This window comes from Stigmatopora nigra, chromosome 2 (genome assembly GCF_051989575.1).
Source record: "Stigmatopora nigra isolate UIUO_SnigA chromosome 2, RoL_Snig_1.1, whole genome shotgun sequence".
In the NCBI taxonomy this organism is placed as follows: domain Eukaryota; kingdom Metazoa; phylum Chordata; class Actinopteri; order Syngnathiformes; family Syngnathidae; genus Stigmatopora; species Stigmatopora nigra.
This window is the reverse complement of record NC_135509.1, coordinates 8,527,057-8,541,472: the sequence shown is the minus strand read 5'-3', so window position 1 is coordinate 8,541,472 and position 14,416 is coordinate 8,527,057. Positions and strand designations below refer to the sequence as shown.

The 14,416-nt window shown below is 38.3% G+C and overlaps 1 protein-coding gene across 2 annotated transcripts in view; it reads right to left on the bottom strand.

Annotated features, from left to right (window-relative positions):
- The window catches only part of btbd11b (BTB (POZ) domain containing 11b), a 31,652-nt gene that overhangs the window by 15,812 nt on the left and 1,424 nt on the right, over positions 1-14,416 (bottom strand). The window lies entirely within an intron of this gene.

Sequence of the window (14,416 nt, the reverse complement as noted above, 5' to 3'; positions counted from 1 at the left end):
GCGGCCCGTGGGCCAAATCTGGCCCGACGCATCATTTTGTGTGGCCCGGCAAAGTAAATCATGAGTGCCAACTTTGTTTTAGGATCAAATTAAAATGAAGAGTATAGATGTATATTAAATTTCCGGATTTTCCCCCTTTTAAATCAATAATTGTACCTTTTTAATGATTTTTTCTGTGTTTTTTGTTCAAAAATCATTTGGTAAAATCTAAAATTATATTTTAAAAAAAGCTAAAATAAACATTGTTTTAGATCTGTAAAAAAAACTGTATATTCATGGCTTTTAATCCAGTTCTTTTAATCCATTTATAAAAATCTAAATATTATATCTTAAATGGTCCGGCCCACATGAGACAAAAAGTAACCCTGGAATGCCCCAAATGGCAAAATTTCAACAAACTATCAAAATAGCCCCAAAATCAACAGAAAACAATGAAAGAGTGGCCCAAAAAAATCAACAGGAAATGTCTCAACATCAACAAATAGCAACCTGAAAATATACCCAAATTATTTTGGGCAACCATTAGCGATAACAGACGTCCAATCAGGATCGTTTCATTGACGCTCCAACCATTTTTTAAAGGGAGAACTGGCAGAGAATAATTTACTCAGTTGTTGATTGCCAGTAGGAAACGCCAAAAAAAAATGGCGGTGACTACATACAGACCTATTGGCTTTTGTGGTTAACAAAAAAAAAAAAAAAAAAAAAAAAGAGTGCAATAATAGCGCTCGGCTGCCTCGGGCTCAACGACACGCGGGCGAGAGGGGGAGCTCTGATTGGATAGCATTACGTAATGCTTTTGCCCTTGTTGCGCGCTGCTCACCCGTCATAAGTAAAGTCCGCCTCGGGTGGCTTTAGAGCCTCTTTTGCTCTATTGTGGCATGATCAAGCGCTCGTGCGTGTCCAGACCAAGTTTTTTTTCCCTTTTTTGGACTCACCGTCACTCACGTCTCGTTTTTTTTTAACTCAAGTCACCCGGAATTGAGCCAAAATGTACAGCAAGAACCCCTGAAAATCGTTAAAGAAGGGACAGAAAGTGAGCCCAAATCACAAAAGTACAAGCAAACTAACAGTTTACAACTCAATTGGGCAGCATCCAAAATAATAGGCTGAGAAAATAGCCCAAAAGAAAATGGCCGTATGTCATTCGAAAAGGCCTTTTTACACAAGAGAGAGAGGAAAGTATGATTCATTGTTTTCTGCAGGAAAAAAAAAAGCCGAAGCCCTTGACGTGAAAAGTGATGACAAACAAAGACAATGTCAAAAAATTCAAACGCCCCAACACACTCACTCATTCACAGATGACTTTCAACAGACGTTTTTGGGGCTCTATTACATCTTTTTATCTCCACTCCTTGTTTGTCATTGAAGGCCCAAGGCGTCCAATCCATAGTGGCTGGGTCGGGTGGCACACTTGATTTATTAAATAATATCCCTCAGAGCGCATAGGACTATTTTTGGTGTTTTATATAAAGACCTTACACTCTATAACATGAATATTATATACTTTTTTATGTATATATATATATATATATATATATATATATATATATATATATATATATATATATATATATATATATATATATATATATATATACATACACACATGTATACAAGCACACACATACATATATACACATATACATATATATAAATACATACAAATCCATCTACGCATATACACATGTATATATATGTATATACAAATATATATACATATACACATACATACATATATATACACACGTACATATATACACATATACACGTACATATATACACATACACACATATAAACATTTATACTTATCCATACACATATATATATATACATATATATATATATATATATATATATATATATATATATATATATATATATATATATATATATATATATATATATATATATATATATATATATATATATATATATATATATATATATATATATATATATATATATATATATATATATATATACATACATTATACCTATGTACTTAGTACTATACATACTAGTATAAGTATTAGTACTATACTATAGTACGATAGTACTATAGTAAAAATATTGCTAGTAACTGTATGGATTTATTACTTATTTATTGTTATTATTTATTCCTTACTTGTTGAAGCTTCAAATCTCATTATACATGTATAATGACAATAAAGGCATCCCATTTAATTCAAATATATATTACCTTGTTACACATATACATACATTTCTACATATGATGGAAAAAAACATTGTAATGTATATGTTGAGGAACTCTTTTAAAATCTTCCAAACACACACTGGGTTTGACTGAAAACATATGACTTAGCGTAAATCCTCCATCGGTATCAACATGACTACGAATAGCTTTTGGCTGAATCACCCTTGGATACACGCAGTCCAAATTTAAAAAAAACGTTCACAGCCTCTTTCTGTCTCACAGCTCCTTTTTCTTTTTTTTTTTCCTTCCCTTCAGCGGCATCTCAAACTCTGGCTTTCCCGCGACGGCACGGTGGGCGGTAAAGCGCGTCAACCCGGGGAAAAACCCCGCGTAATCCGCCACCCAAATATGGCGGCGCGCCCAGCCGGAGGTCTCGGCACGTCGCGTGCCTTCCTGCATACGTAGGCAGGTCACCATGACAAAATGTCACGGGAGATATATTATTTCGTACATTTTTCATCATTGGGGGAGAAAAAATGAGCCAATTCCCCCAAAAAACTTAAAATAAATAAACAGTGGCCTTTAAAATGCATTTATTGCATATGGCTTATGCTAGGCTAATGCTAAGCTAATAGAACATTTGAGAAAAAACTAACGTGAGGTGGAGTCGAACCCACGCGATAAAGGAGCGACTGTTCAAAGAATTAGCTTGACCCGCTTTTAAAAAAAAGCAAAACAAGGATACTGGCTTCTTAGAAAGTCAAAAAAGTAAATGACATAGAGTGCTCACAGTGTTAAATATAACGGAAAAAGAGTCAATATTTGGGAATGGGCGGAGATAGTAAGTCTTTCATTATCAAATGAATGGACAAGTGTTTTGCTCATTGAATCGTTTAGAGAGATTGTTGATCTAAGAATTGCCCACTTTTTTTCCCCGGCTTCTTAATACATTGGTTGCCATTGACGACGTGACACATCCAATCCGTTCTGACTAGATTGGATTGTTTATAGTTCCAAAAGAGAATATCATTATCCTCTACCCTTTTATTTTGTTTGTTGAACAATATTTTGAATTTAAGAATGGAATCTATTTTCGATTTTTTTTTAGGTCATTTCCTATTGAATTGTACTTCGTGTTAAGGTGTAGGCCACGGGTGTCAAAGTGGCGGCCCGGGGGCCAAATCTGGCCCGTCGCATCATTTTGTGTGGTCCGGGAAAGTAAATCATGAGTACCGACTTTCTGTTTTAGGATCAAATTAAAATGAAAAGTATAGATGCATAATACATTTCCTGATTTTCCCCCTTTTATATCAATATTTGTAATTTCTAATCAATTTTTTCTGTGTTTTTAGTTCAAAAATCATTTAGTAAAATCTAAAAAAAAAAGTAAAAAAAAAAAAAAAAAAGCTGAAATAAACATTGTTTTAGATCTATAAAAAAACGGAATATTCAGGGCTCGCAAACCAACCCGAGTCTGACACCCTTGCTCTAGGTCATTTCCAGGTCACTTCCTTTTGTTGATTTTGGGTCACTTTTGGTCAATTTGAGATCATTTCCTCTCGTTTTTCAAGATTTTATTGAATAGTCACATCATGTTGGTTTTGGGCCATTTCCAGGTCACTTCTTGTTGGATTCTGTCTATTTTGGGTGACTTTAGGCACATTTTGGATCGGTTCCTTTTGAATTCTGCCGATTTTGGAGTCCGACTTGGCCCTCCTGGCGTTACAACGTGCCACTTTATTCTGGTAAAACCATCTCTATTTCTCCTTTGTATTTTTTATTTTAATTTTTTTCTTATTTGGTGGGCCCTAATCCTCCACATAAAAATCGACGAAGCGACGGTGGAATGTGATTGCCTCCAACGCTGACAATAACTCAAATCTAATTTCCCCAAACACGCCCAAGCCAAGAATTTGCACCTGCTATTTTATTTTTATGATGGAGGAAACCAGATAATAATGGTGAGGCGGAGAAAGTCATTTGTGTCCGTCCCTGAAAAGCAGGCCACGTCCCAGCAGCGCTCTGCCAAGGAAGCTTAATGAAATGTTGTCGTCTTGCGCTTTGCTTCTCCGCGTCTTTAATTAATCAGCTTGGCTTCTTCACGTTGGCCTGGAATTCCTTTTCTTGATTTCTTTCTAATAAACGTCACCGCTCGCCAGCATCGTTACTGAGCCGCCACGAAAATGAGGCCGCCGGGGAGTACGAAGAAAGAAACGGGAATTACTTTTCAAGATGGCCCTACCCAAGATGGCCGACCAGCTACGTATGTCCCTGCCTTTGCGACGTCTAGCGTAGCCAATAAGTGAGATACGGTGAGAAAATAAGCCAAAATAGCAAAAAATAATCTGATAAATATATCTAAAAGACATAACAGAATTATTTAAAATAAAAATATAGGAAGAAAATGCAAAATAAATGAGTGAAATGGATAAACAAAGATGATAAGCTTTTTTAATAATGTGGAATTGAAAAAAATATCCTGAAATATTAAAAAAATATATATCAAAAGATGAAACTGAACTATTTTTTAATACAAAAAAAGTGTAAAATAAATATCATGGCAAAAAAGGTTGAAAAAAATAACAGTGTAAAAAAGTACATGAAAATACACAAAGGACAAAAAACAAAAAAAATGTGCAAAGAAAACTGAAACTATACCTGTAAATAAACTGAAAAAGCACCAGAAAAGAGCGTAAAAAAAATAAAAATAAACAATATTTAAATAAAAAAATTAACTAAAAACACCAAAGGTGAAAAAAAGGAAAACAATTCAAAAATGTGAAGCAGACGGGTCAAACGAGGACCTCAGCAAGTTACAATAATAACAAACTCTACTCATTTCTGTCCTTTTTCATTATTATTATTTAGCTCATTCCCATAAAAAAAGAAAAGGCAACGTGTCGGACAAAGGCCAATTGTGTGGAATTGCTGTCAGAATGCGCCACTCTGCGCTTTTTTTTTCTTTTTCTTTTTTTTTTTGTCCGCCTGCCTGGGGCAAATATCAGCCACCATCAGCAATGACAAAACCCCAGCGCCGTCAATACAAATCCCCACAAAAGAAAGCCGTGAAAACAATTTGCTTTGCCGCAATCAGACACCGACCCGATTCCGGCTGAATAAGCAGAACCAATCGTCAAGCAAAGCTGCTTATTAAGCTTCTAATTGCATTTCCACCCAGCTTTTAACAACCCCCCAAAATTCTTCCAACTCATCAAGCTTCATTTCGTAAAGACTCGAAGGCAATAAACGGATGCCGAAAAAAAGGGCGTCGGCCGAGCCAGGCAAGAAATGGCCGCAAAATTGAGATGGGGTCAAAGGTCACGTCCAAAAACTACTTTGATGTCTTGTTTGTCACAACAAAGAATCAAATTACCTGTCGAATACAAAAAATAATAATAAAACACTGTTTTTTGGTCATCGAAAAGAGAATTGGGTCATTTTGACCTTTGACCTTAAGTGAAAATTGTTAATAAAATAGCTAACTATTAATATTATTATTTTTATACGCATAAAAACAGCATACTGGGTTGTCATGGGTTAAGGAGAGGAAAAGTTTTAGTCGCAAGCTAGCCTATATTAGCATAAATAGCTAATGAGGTTGCTAAATCGCTATTTTTGGCAAATCCTCCAAATAAGGTGACTCTTATTCCTCTTATTTAGTTTTCAATTCTGTCTTTTTTGCATCCAATAATGCTCCTCCGAGCCAAAGTTGACACAAAAAAGGCGTTGTTCAAAAAAAGCAAACATCATTTCAACACCTGCCTTGTTCGCCACGTCTTGGAGTCCAACCCCAGAAAAAAAACCGAAGAAAAAAAACCCAGTGAAATCCCCCACATCCCATCCCCTAAGCCCCCCCCCCCTCCCTTACCTTATGAAAGAAGCATTTTCCAGCCGTGAGCGAGCGAGTGCACGCCAAACACACACGGCGGGCGTCACACTGCGACAGCGTACCTTGTTTTTCAATCCCATTTCTACCCCCAAAAAATTGGAACAAAATCATACATATATCTTAAACATGCTTCAGATCCAACCATATGATTGGATATATTGGGCCCAATCACATTATTTAAGATAATTTGAATTAGATTACATAATAAAACAAAAAATAAATAAAAAATCTGCCTTAAAATGAAGATTAACTCATTAGCAGCCATTGACAGGGATTGACATCTAATTTGGAGAGAGCATATAATGCAGTAATTTAGCATTTTTAATATATATCTATATATATGGCTATCCTAACGCCAATTTAGTGATTGGAGAAAAATATTGGGTCCTTAAAAATGTATTTTTTTTAAGTAGAGACTCATTGGCTGCCATTATTGACGATGTGATAGATGTCCAATCCATTTTGACTGAAAAACATTCATTCCATGTGATATATTACAATAGAAATGGACATCCCATAGTATTTAGCAAGACGCGATGGTCGTTTTGGACGTCTCGCTTGCCTACACACTCTCGCAATAGCTGTTTTTTTTCTTGTTTGAGATTCTGGCAGCATTTTTCTCTGCCGCTTTTGGATGCGCGCAGGCATGTGTTAGTCATAAAAATGGTCACGGAGCCGTATAGCGCACACCTCCCGGTGTTGTAATGTGTACCACATGCTAGCTGCAGACCGGGGTTTGCGCAAACTCACTCGGCTGGAGCCCCACTATTTCAACACAAATGTTGGACCACGCAAGGGTTTCCTCTCTCGTTTAACGGTCTCTTATCAGCTGTAATGGACCTGGAAAAAGCCTCTAAATTGACACAAAGTGAACTGGAAATGTCCCAAAACAACCAAATGTAAAAGAAGTGACACAAATTCCAAGAATATGAGCCTAAAATCCTATCCTTCCATGCAAGATTCAACAAACAACAGGAAGTGACCCGACATTGACAGGAAGTATGCCACAAATGGACAAAAATGGATGCAATATGAAAAGGAAGCGACCTTTTAGCACCATCAAATTATAGCTTTGCTAGCAAGACAGTCCTGCCTTATTCAACAAGCCAATGTCAACAGGAAGTGACCCGAGAAAGTCCCAAAATTGACAGGAAGTGGGCCACAAAAGTCCAAAAATCAACAACAAATCTGATCTGAAAAACAGTTTTGCTAATTTTTACTAACTATTTAGCCATTTTTCCCCCTCTTACTATTATTACTTGAACGTGTTTCTTCTTTATTTCCACTAAAATAAAAAAATACTACCAATAATGCAACATATTGTTCCTCCCTCTTTATTACTGGACTAGTGCGACTTATATTCCGCAAAATACGGTAAATATTCCTTCCTAATAATTTAGTGTACAATGAATTTGGATGTCAATTAGTTGAATGTAAATTCAGGCATGAACAGACTCTAAAAATAGAAACAATAGCTGACTTTTGCTCACGACGGCAGCCATTTTGAGAAATTCCTTCACCACCTGAGCTCCCCCGCATTGTACTTCTTGAACGACATAAGCGCCTTTGCTTTAGCTATAATTCCCCCATCAGTCCGTCCGCTCCTTTTAATCGGCCACCCAATTGAACAAGGAAGGAAGAAAACAATTGCCGGTCGGGCAGTTGAAAAGAAGCGCAAATCTGCTAGCGCCAGTGATTCTTTTCCGCCGGAGTCCAATCTCATTAACTCTGCCGACACTTTTCACGGCGCCGACCTTCAAGCTTGTCGGCCCGTGTGTTTTTACTGGCGTGTAAACCAAAGCCCGGACTTAAAAAGAATAGAAAATGTCATTTTTGGGGGAGTAAAAGTATATAAAAAACTGCAGTATCGGTTGTCGGAACTAGGATTGGATACCAAAACAATAGTACTGATGCCACAATAACAATACATGGGGCGAGCATGCTTAGCACACAGCTTAGCATATAGCATGCATGCTAGCGTATGTTTTAAAAGGGCTAACATGACACACAGTTTAACAAATAGCATGGATGCTAGCGTATGTTTTAAAAGGGCAACTGGAGATAAACTGAGTTTGATTTTGTTTTATTGACATAATGTAAATTTGAAATATAAGTTATAGTATTCAGAAATCAACAAATCTGTCCAAGTCCTCATTTTCTGTTTTGTTTTTTTGTCAATACATGGGGTGCTTCGTTTTAAAGGGCTAGCATGACACATAGTATAGCATATAGCATGCATGCTAGCGTATGTTTTAAAAGGGCTAGCATGACACACAGCTTAGCACATAGCATGAATACTAGCGTATGTTTTAAAAGGGCTAGCATGACACACAGCTTAGCCTATAGCATGCATGCTAGCATATGTTTTAAAAGGGCAACAGGGGCAAAACAGTTTGACTTTGTTTTATTGACGTAATGTATATTCGCCAAAATATATGTTAAAGTATTCAGACATCGACAAATCTATCCAAGTCCTCATCTTTTGTTTCATTTATTTTATGTCAATGGGGTGCTTTGTTTTAAAGGGCTAGCATGTGCAAATCAAAAGAGAATTCAAAGAAATGGTCCAAAATACAAGAGTTGATGAGTTCAGCCCACCCCAAAGAAAACGTTTCTCGTCTTCATTAGCGGGGCGACATTTCTTTCCGATGCGGTAAAAAAAAATGTCAAGGCGACGGCGTGAGACGTCTTTCTTTTCAAGGGTAATTATGTCTCCCGGTGGGCGTCCAAAATGATTGGAGAGGAGGAGCGGCGTGCCAAAAGAAGCGCTTGTTTATTTCCACTCCGTATTTATAGCCCGCAGCTGAGTGGTGGACTTAGCCGTCGAGTGTCGAGGAAACGCACGCTGTTCTTGAAAAAAAAAAAAAGAAAGAAAACAGAAGAAGAAAAGGGGGGAAAAAAAACGACCAGGGTCGTTCCTTCCCTGGAGTCATTTTCCCATCAGGCTTAGCGATAAAGTTCGATAAGTACTCTGGAAAGTCGCTTGTGTTTTTGATCATTTAACCTTCAATTCTTTTTGTGTGCTAATCTTGGAGGGAGAGGCCCCAAAAAAGTGGAATATCTTGATAAAAATACATGAACTAAAATGGATTTTTAGATTATTCTGTTTCTAAATTGTATTTTGGGTGACTCCCTGATCATTTTGGGTGACTTTTTGTTTATTTCTATGATGAAAAATGTATAAATAAATGAATGCTTTTATGGTCAAGGAAATTGAGGAGCTCTTCACCGTGCAAATAGTGCAAAATAGTCAAACATCCAAATTTGACCATCTTTTTACAAATATAACCAATAAAATGATCATTATATTCATCAAAATAATCTATATGCAATTAAATATTTAACGACGTTGCACGTGGAGGTTTTTGAACCATTTTTTCCGCATTGTTCATCTTAATCAATTATTTTTCCATTCATTTTTCCTCACAAAGGATTGCAGGGGGTGCTGGAGCCTATCCCAGCCAATTATGGGCAGCCAATCAAAGGGTACAATGAAACAATCAACCAATCAAACTCATAGCCAATTGCAATTTAGCCAACAACTGGCCTTGAATTCATATCTTTGGGATCTGAAAGAAAACCCAAACTTCAGTGATGACCGACCTGGTATCGAGCCCTCGACCCTAGAACAGTGAGACCGACGCGCTAACCACTCCTCCTCCGGACCGTAATCAATTTTCTGCACTTGGATTTCCGGAATTTTTTTCAATCGGGCAGCCGACCCCTCCAGCCGAAACGAATTGGACGTGTTAGCAGCAGCGATAGCGGCCAATGAATTGAATAATTGCCCTACAAAAGGGTCATTGCTAAACTGTAGTGACACCCAGCACTCACATCAATGATATTGTTATGCTCATGCGTGAATGTCCCCCAGCTACAACTCATGAGTACTGGCCCACCCCTTGGTACAGAGTGGTACTAGTATTACATGTCGGCCCGTCTGTCTTTTTGCTCTGTCGGTCTGGCCGAGCGGCGAACAAGCCAACTATGGCTGGGATGGGGAACAAAAGAACTGGAAATGGAGTGAGGGAGACCTTCACTTTAAAGCTCGCCGCAGACTAATAAAACAGCTCAAAGGCAAGAATTAAAGCCGCAGCTGCTCGCGCCCTAATTTTTTTTTTGGAGCTAGCGGAATTTCCGCAACGGGCGAGCGACCGTGAGCGGCCGCACGACAACGCCCGTCGCCAAATGTCGCCAAATGTCGTTAAGTATAACTTAGCAATGTCCGGTTCACGTAACGTGACTATAAGTCAGATCATTATAATCTCTATTTATTTATTTAATCTGACTTTAATTTCCTAATATGTAAAAAGTACCGTATTTTCACGACTATAAGGCGCACCGCATTATAAGGCGCACCGCATTATAAGGCGCACCGCATTATAAGGCGCACCCTCAATGAATGACATTTTTCCATATATAAGGCGCACTGTCTATTTTGGAGAAAATGTAAGACTTTTAAGTGCGCATTATAGTTGTGAAAATACGGTAATTGCTATTGACTTCCAGGTATGAAGCACTCACTACACAGTCACCTCTAGAGCCAGCCATTGTTGATGTTTTGGATTTTTTCGTATAAAATCTTGCAGTGGGGGAGGAGCTATATGATGGAAGATTTTGTAAACTAAGATGGCATCTGCATATTTAACAGTATTGTTTCAGTTCAGGCGTTTGTGTTTTTTTAATATCCGACAGTGGTGGTTTTCGTTTTTGGTTTTCTGTTTTCCCATATATAAGGCGCACTGGATTATAAGGCGCACTGTCTATTTTGGAGAAAATGTAAGACTTTTAAGTGCGCCTTATAGTCGTGAAAATACGGTAGCTTTTGTGTGGATACAGACATTACCCCGCCAAAGTCAAAACAAACAACCCCTAACATAAAAATAAGTCATAAAACCCAGAAGTCAACACATCAAAATTGGAACGTGAAGCAAACTTGCGATTTTTTAGGTGAACCCAACCAGAAGTTGATGGACTTTGTGGTTTTAGCGAGCCCGGTGGGCACTAAAAGACATATTTTAACGTGCCGAGTTGTTTTCCTGTTGCGCTCCATAGAAGGGAAACCCGACACCCACCTGCCACTAAGTGAGTCAGAGGAGCCCCTGACATCTTGATGTAAATGAGAGTGCGTAGGAGGAGCGACATATGCTAGATGGCCCGTTGTCAAAGTCGTGGAGCAGGTGACAACAGACATAAAAGCGTTGGGCGGTAAGCATTTATACAAGTATAATGTTGCCTTTCCGCCTCAACGAGGACGCCACGCAAGCCGAAAATTAACTTGGGAAAACTATTTAGCCAACTTTTTGAAAAAAGCTCCTTTGGAAAGTTGTGCCCTGAATTTGACCAAAGTACACAAATGTATCGCAAATATCTCCTAGACTAGAGAAGGCCTACGAGAGTGGATGACCACCACCAGAAATTCCTTTGATGACCTTTGCGGCCTTTGACCTCATGACCCCAAAATGGCAACACCTGCTAACCAAATTATGTCCTTTGGATAAGGAAGACGGATGAAGCACTTTTCCGTCAAGAACCTTTCCATGACCTGTGTGACATTTGACCTTTGACCTCAAGACCCCAAAACATTATCACCTAATCCCCGCAAATATCTTATGTACATCTATGTGTATGTATGTATATATGTATATGTGTATATATGTACATATATGTATATATGTGTATATATATGTATGTGTATATATATATATATGTATATATGTGTATATGTGTGTATATCTGTGTATATGTGTGTATATCTGTGTATGTGTATATATATGTATGTGTATGTATATATGTGTATATATGTGTATATGTGTATATATATATATGTATATATGTGTATTTCTTTTTTTCTTTTTTTCCCAGCAACACATTTATCTATTTATTTATTAACTTATTTATGTCTAAAATGTATTTTCCTGTGTCTGTATTCACACCCTTTCCCGAATATGAGGTGAATAAAGTCATCTAATCTAACCAGAAAAACTGCACACCGAGAGCAGAAGTCCGGTAGACCTCTGTGACCTTTAACCTCATGACCACAGATTTAAGTCACCTCCTCACAGCATGTAAAATGATATTTCTTTTAACCTTGTGGCAAACTTATTTTTAACCTCACGGACAAATAAAAAATCAGGTTTTTTTATCATTTAAGCACGTAAATCTTTGCCCCAAAAAGTAAAAGAAAAATGTAAACAAACCCTGAAAAAAACCCACCATAGTGAAAAAAGGAAAGAAGCGCCCCCCAGTCCCTCGAGTGCACGTTAACAGTAGAGCAGATTCCAGCATGGAAATGTGCTTCCATTTGCACTTTCCCCCTTGATTCTGACTTGAAGGCCCCACCGGAACGCGGCGAGTGGCAGATAATGCCGCAGCGTGTCAAAGCGGGTCATCCGGACATGAGTGACACCCCGCGCCTTAAGCCACCGTCTTCCCAACTGGCGGATTTCCCGCATATTATTCATTTGAACGCTAACGCCTGGTGGAGCTCAACCATGCATCGCCGTCGTAACCCGGCGCTAATGTTAAGCTAATTGGCGGCTATTACGACCAGGGCTTGCGGATACATGATCTCAGATGCTTCAAATGGACATGCTTAACATTTGACGTCCCACACTGAAGGAGGGGGAGGGACATTTGCTGATTAGAAAAACTAGCGAGTGACGTGAAAATGTCCTAAAACTGACAGGAAATGACCCAAAATCAATAGAAAGGGACATGGAATTGCCGTAAAGTCAATTGAACGTGACCCAAAATCGACAGAAAAATCCTAACTCTGGAAATGACCTCAACTCTACAGAAGGTGGCGCAAAAATCAACAGGAAAAAACACAGATTTGCCGCAAAATCAACAGGTAGTGACCCAAAAATCAGTAGGGAGGAAAATGAGTTTGTTGCAAAATCAACGACCCAGATGTAGAACCATCCCCGCCCACGACCTGTGTCTCAGATAGACTCCGGCACCCCCGCGAACCTCAAATGTATAAACGGAACGGAAAATGAGTCATTTTTCTTCCAAAAAAGTGAAATATTTCCATTATATCAGAGTCTCATTGCATAAATTCTGTTTCCAAAACACCTTTGCCGCTCAATTTTTTTCCCGAAACATAAAATACGTAACTTAGAAACGAGCCGATTAGCGGCCAAAAATAATCGCCAATGAAGCCCTTATGTTGCGTTTTTCCAAGCATGAAATAGCCGATCCCTGCACTGTATGACGTTATTGTTTAAAAAAAAAAAGTAAGTCACACTATGCGTTTGGTGTGCTAAAGTACAAGAGGTGTGGCGAGTGTTTCATTCGGCACAGAGAAAGAAAAAAAATCTCTGGAAAGCTGACGTCATGACGCCAGGAACACTGGCGTGTTGTGTGATTTTTGGCTTTTTTTTCTCCTTTTTCTTTCGAGCCGTCATTAAACCTTGTTGTCGTGTTGTAGGCGGGCCGCCTCGCTGCCAGCTGCATAAATCCTTCAAAGGTCCTTTGTAATGCCAAATTAGGGGGGAAAAAATAAGGTGGGAAGATAAAAATATTATTAATATTATCGTGATATCGTAAAGTGATGGCGAAAAAATAATGTGGGATGAAAAAAATATTACTAATATTATCGGGGTATCGTAAAATGGAGGCGAACTGTCAAATACTACGAATCGTCCGAAGTTTACTATGCCACTTTATATCGTACTGCAAAAAAGTCATTTTGTATCAAAACTACAATAATATAATACTAAATAATAATACTCAAGCTAATTTTTTAAAGTAATTTACATTTTAAAATAAAAATGTTGAGTGTTTTCATTTTCTATATGTCGGGGACACCCTGAATCAGTGATCAGCCAATTTCAGGCAACAAAAAGACAAATAACCAATCACTCATCGCTAGGAACAATTTAGCATAGCGATAGCCTAGCATGCATCTTTTTGGGAGAAAAGCGGCGTACCCGAAGAAAACTCACGCGAACATCCAAACTGCACATGGTGAGTATCAAACATAGGCTCGAACCCTAGATCTCAGAACTGTGAGACGGGCGTACAAGCCGCTCTTCCACTGGGTCACCCAGTAAAGATAATTCAAAGTACTATAATGGAATCCCAGGGTTGGGCAACCCGGTCCTTGAGAGTTCAGGTTTTTGTTCCAACCAATCCAACACAGACAATTTAACCAATGAGAATCTGTTGAAACAAGAAGCACCTGACTGCAATACACATTGATTTTATATCTAACATACCAGATTGGTGGAAAGGTTTCCTCTTATGCATTGGAATGAAAACCTGCACCCACTGCGGCCCTTTGTGGAATTAATTGCTCACTCCTGATGTAATCAGTAGATTATATCGCCGTACCGTACTGTGAGATCACCGTTTTGTTACTTGG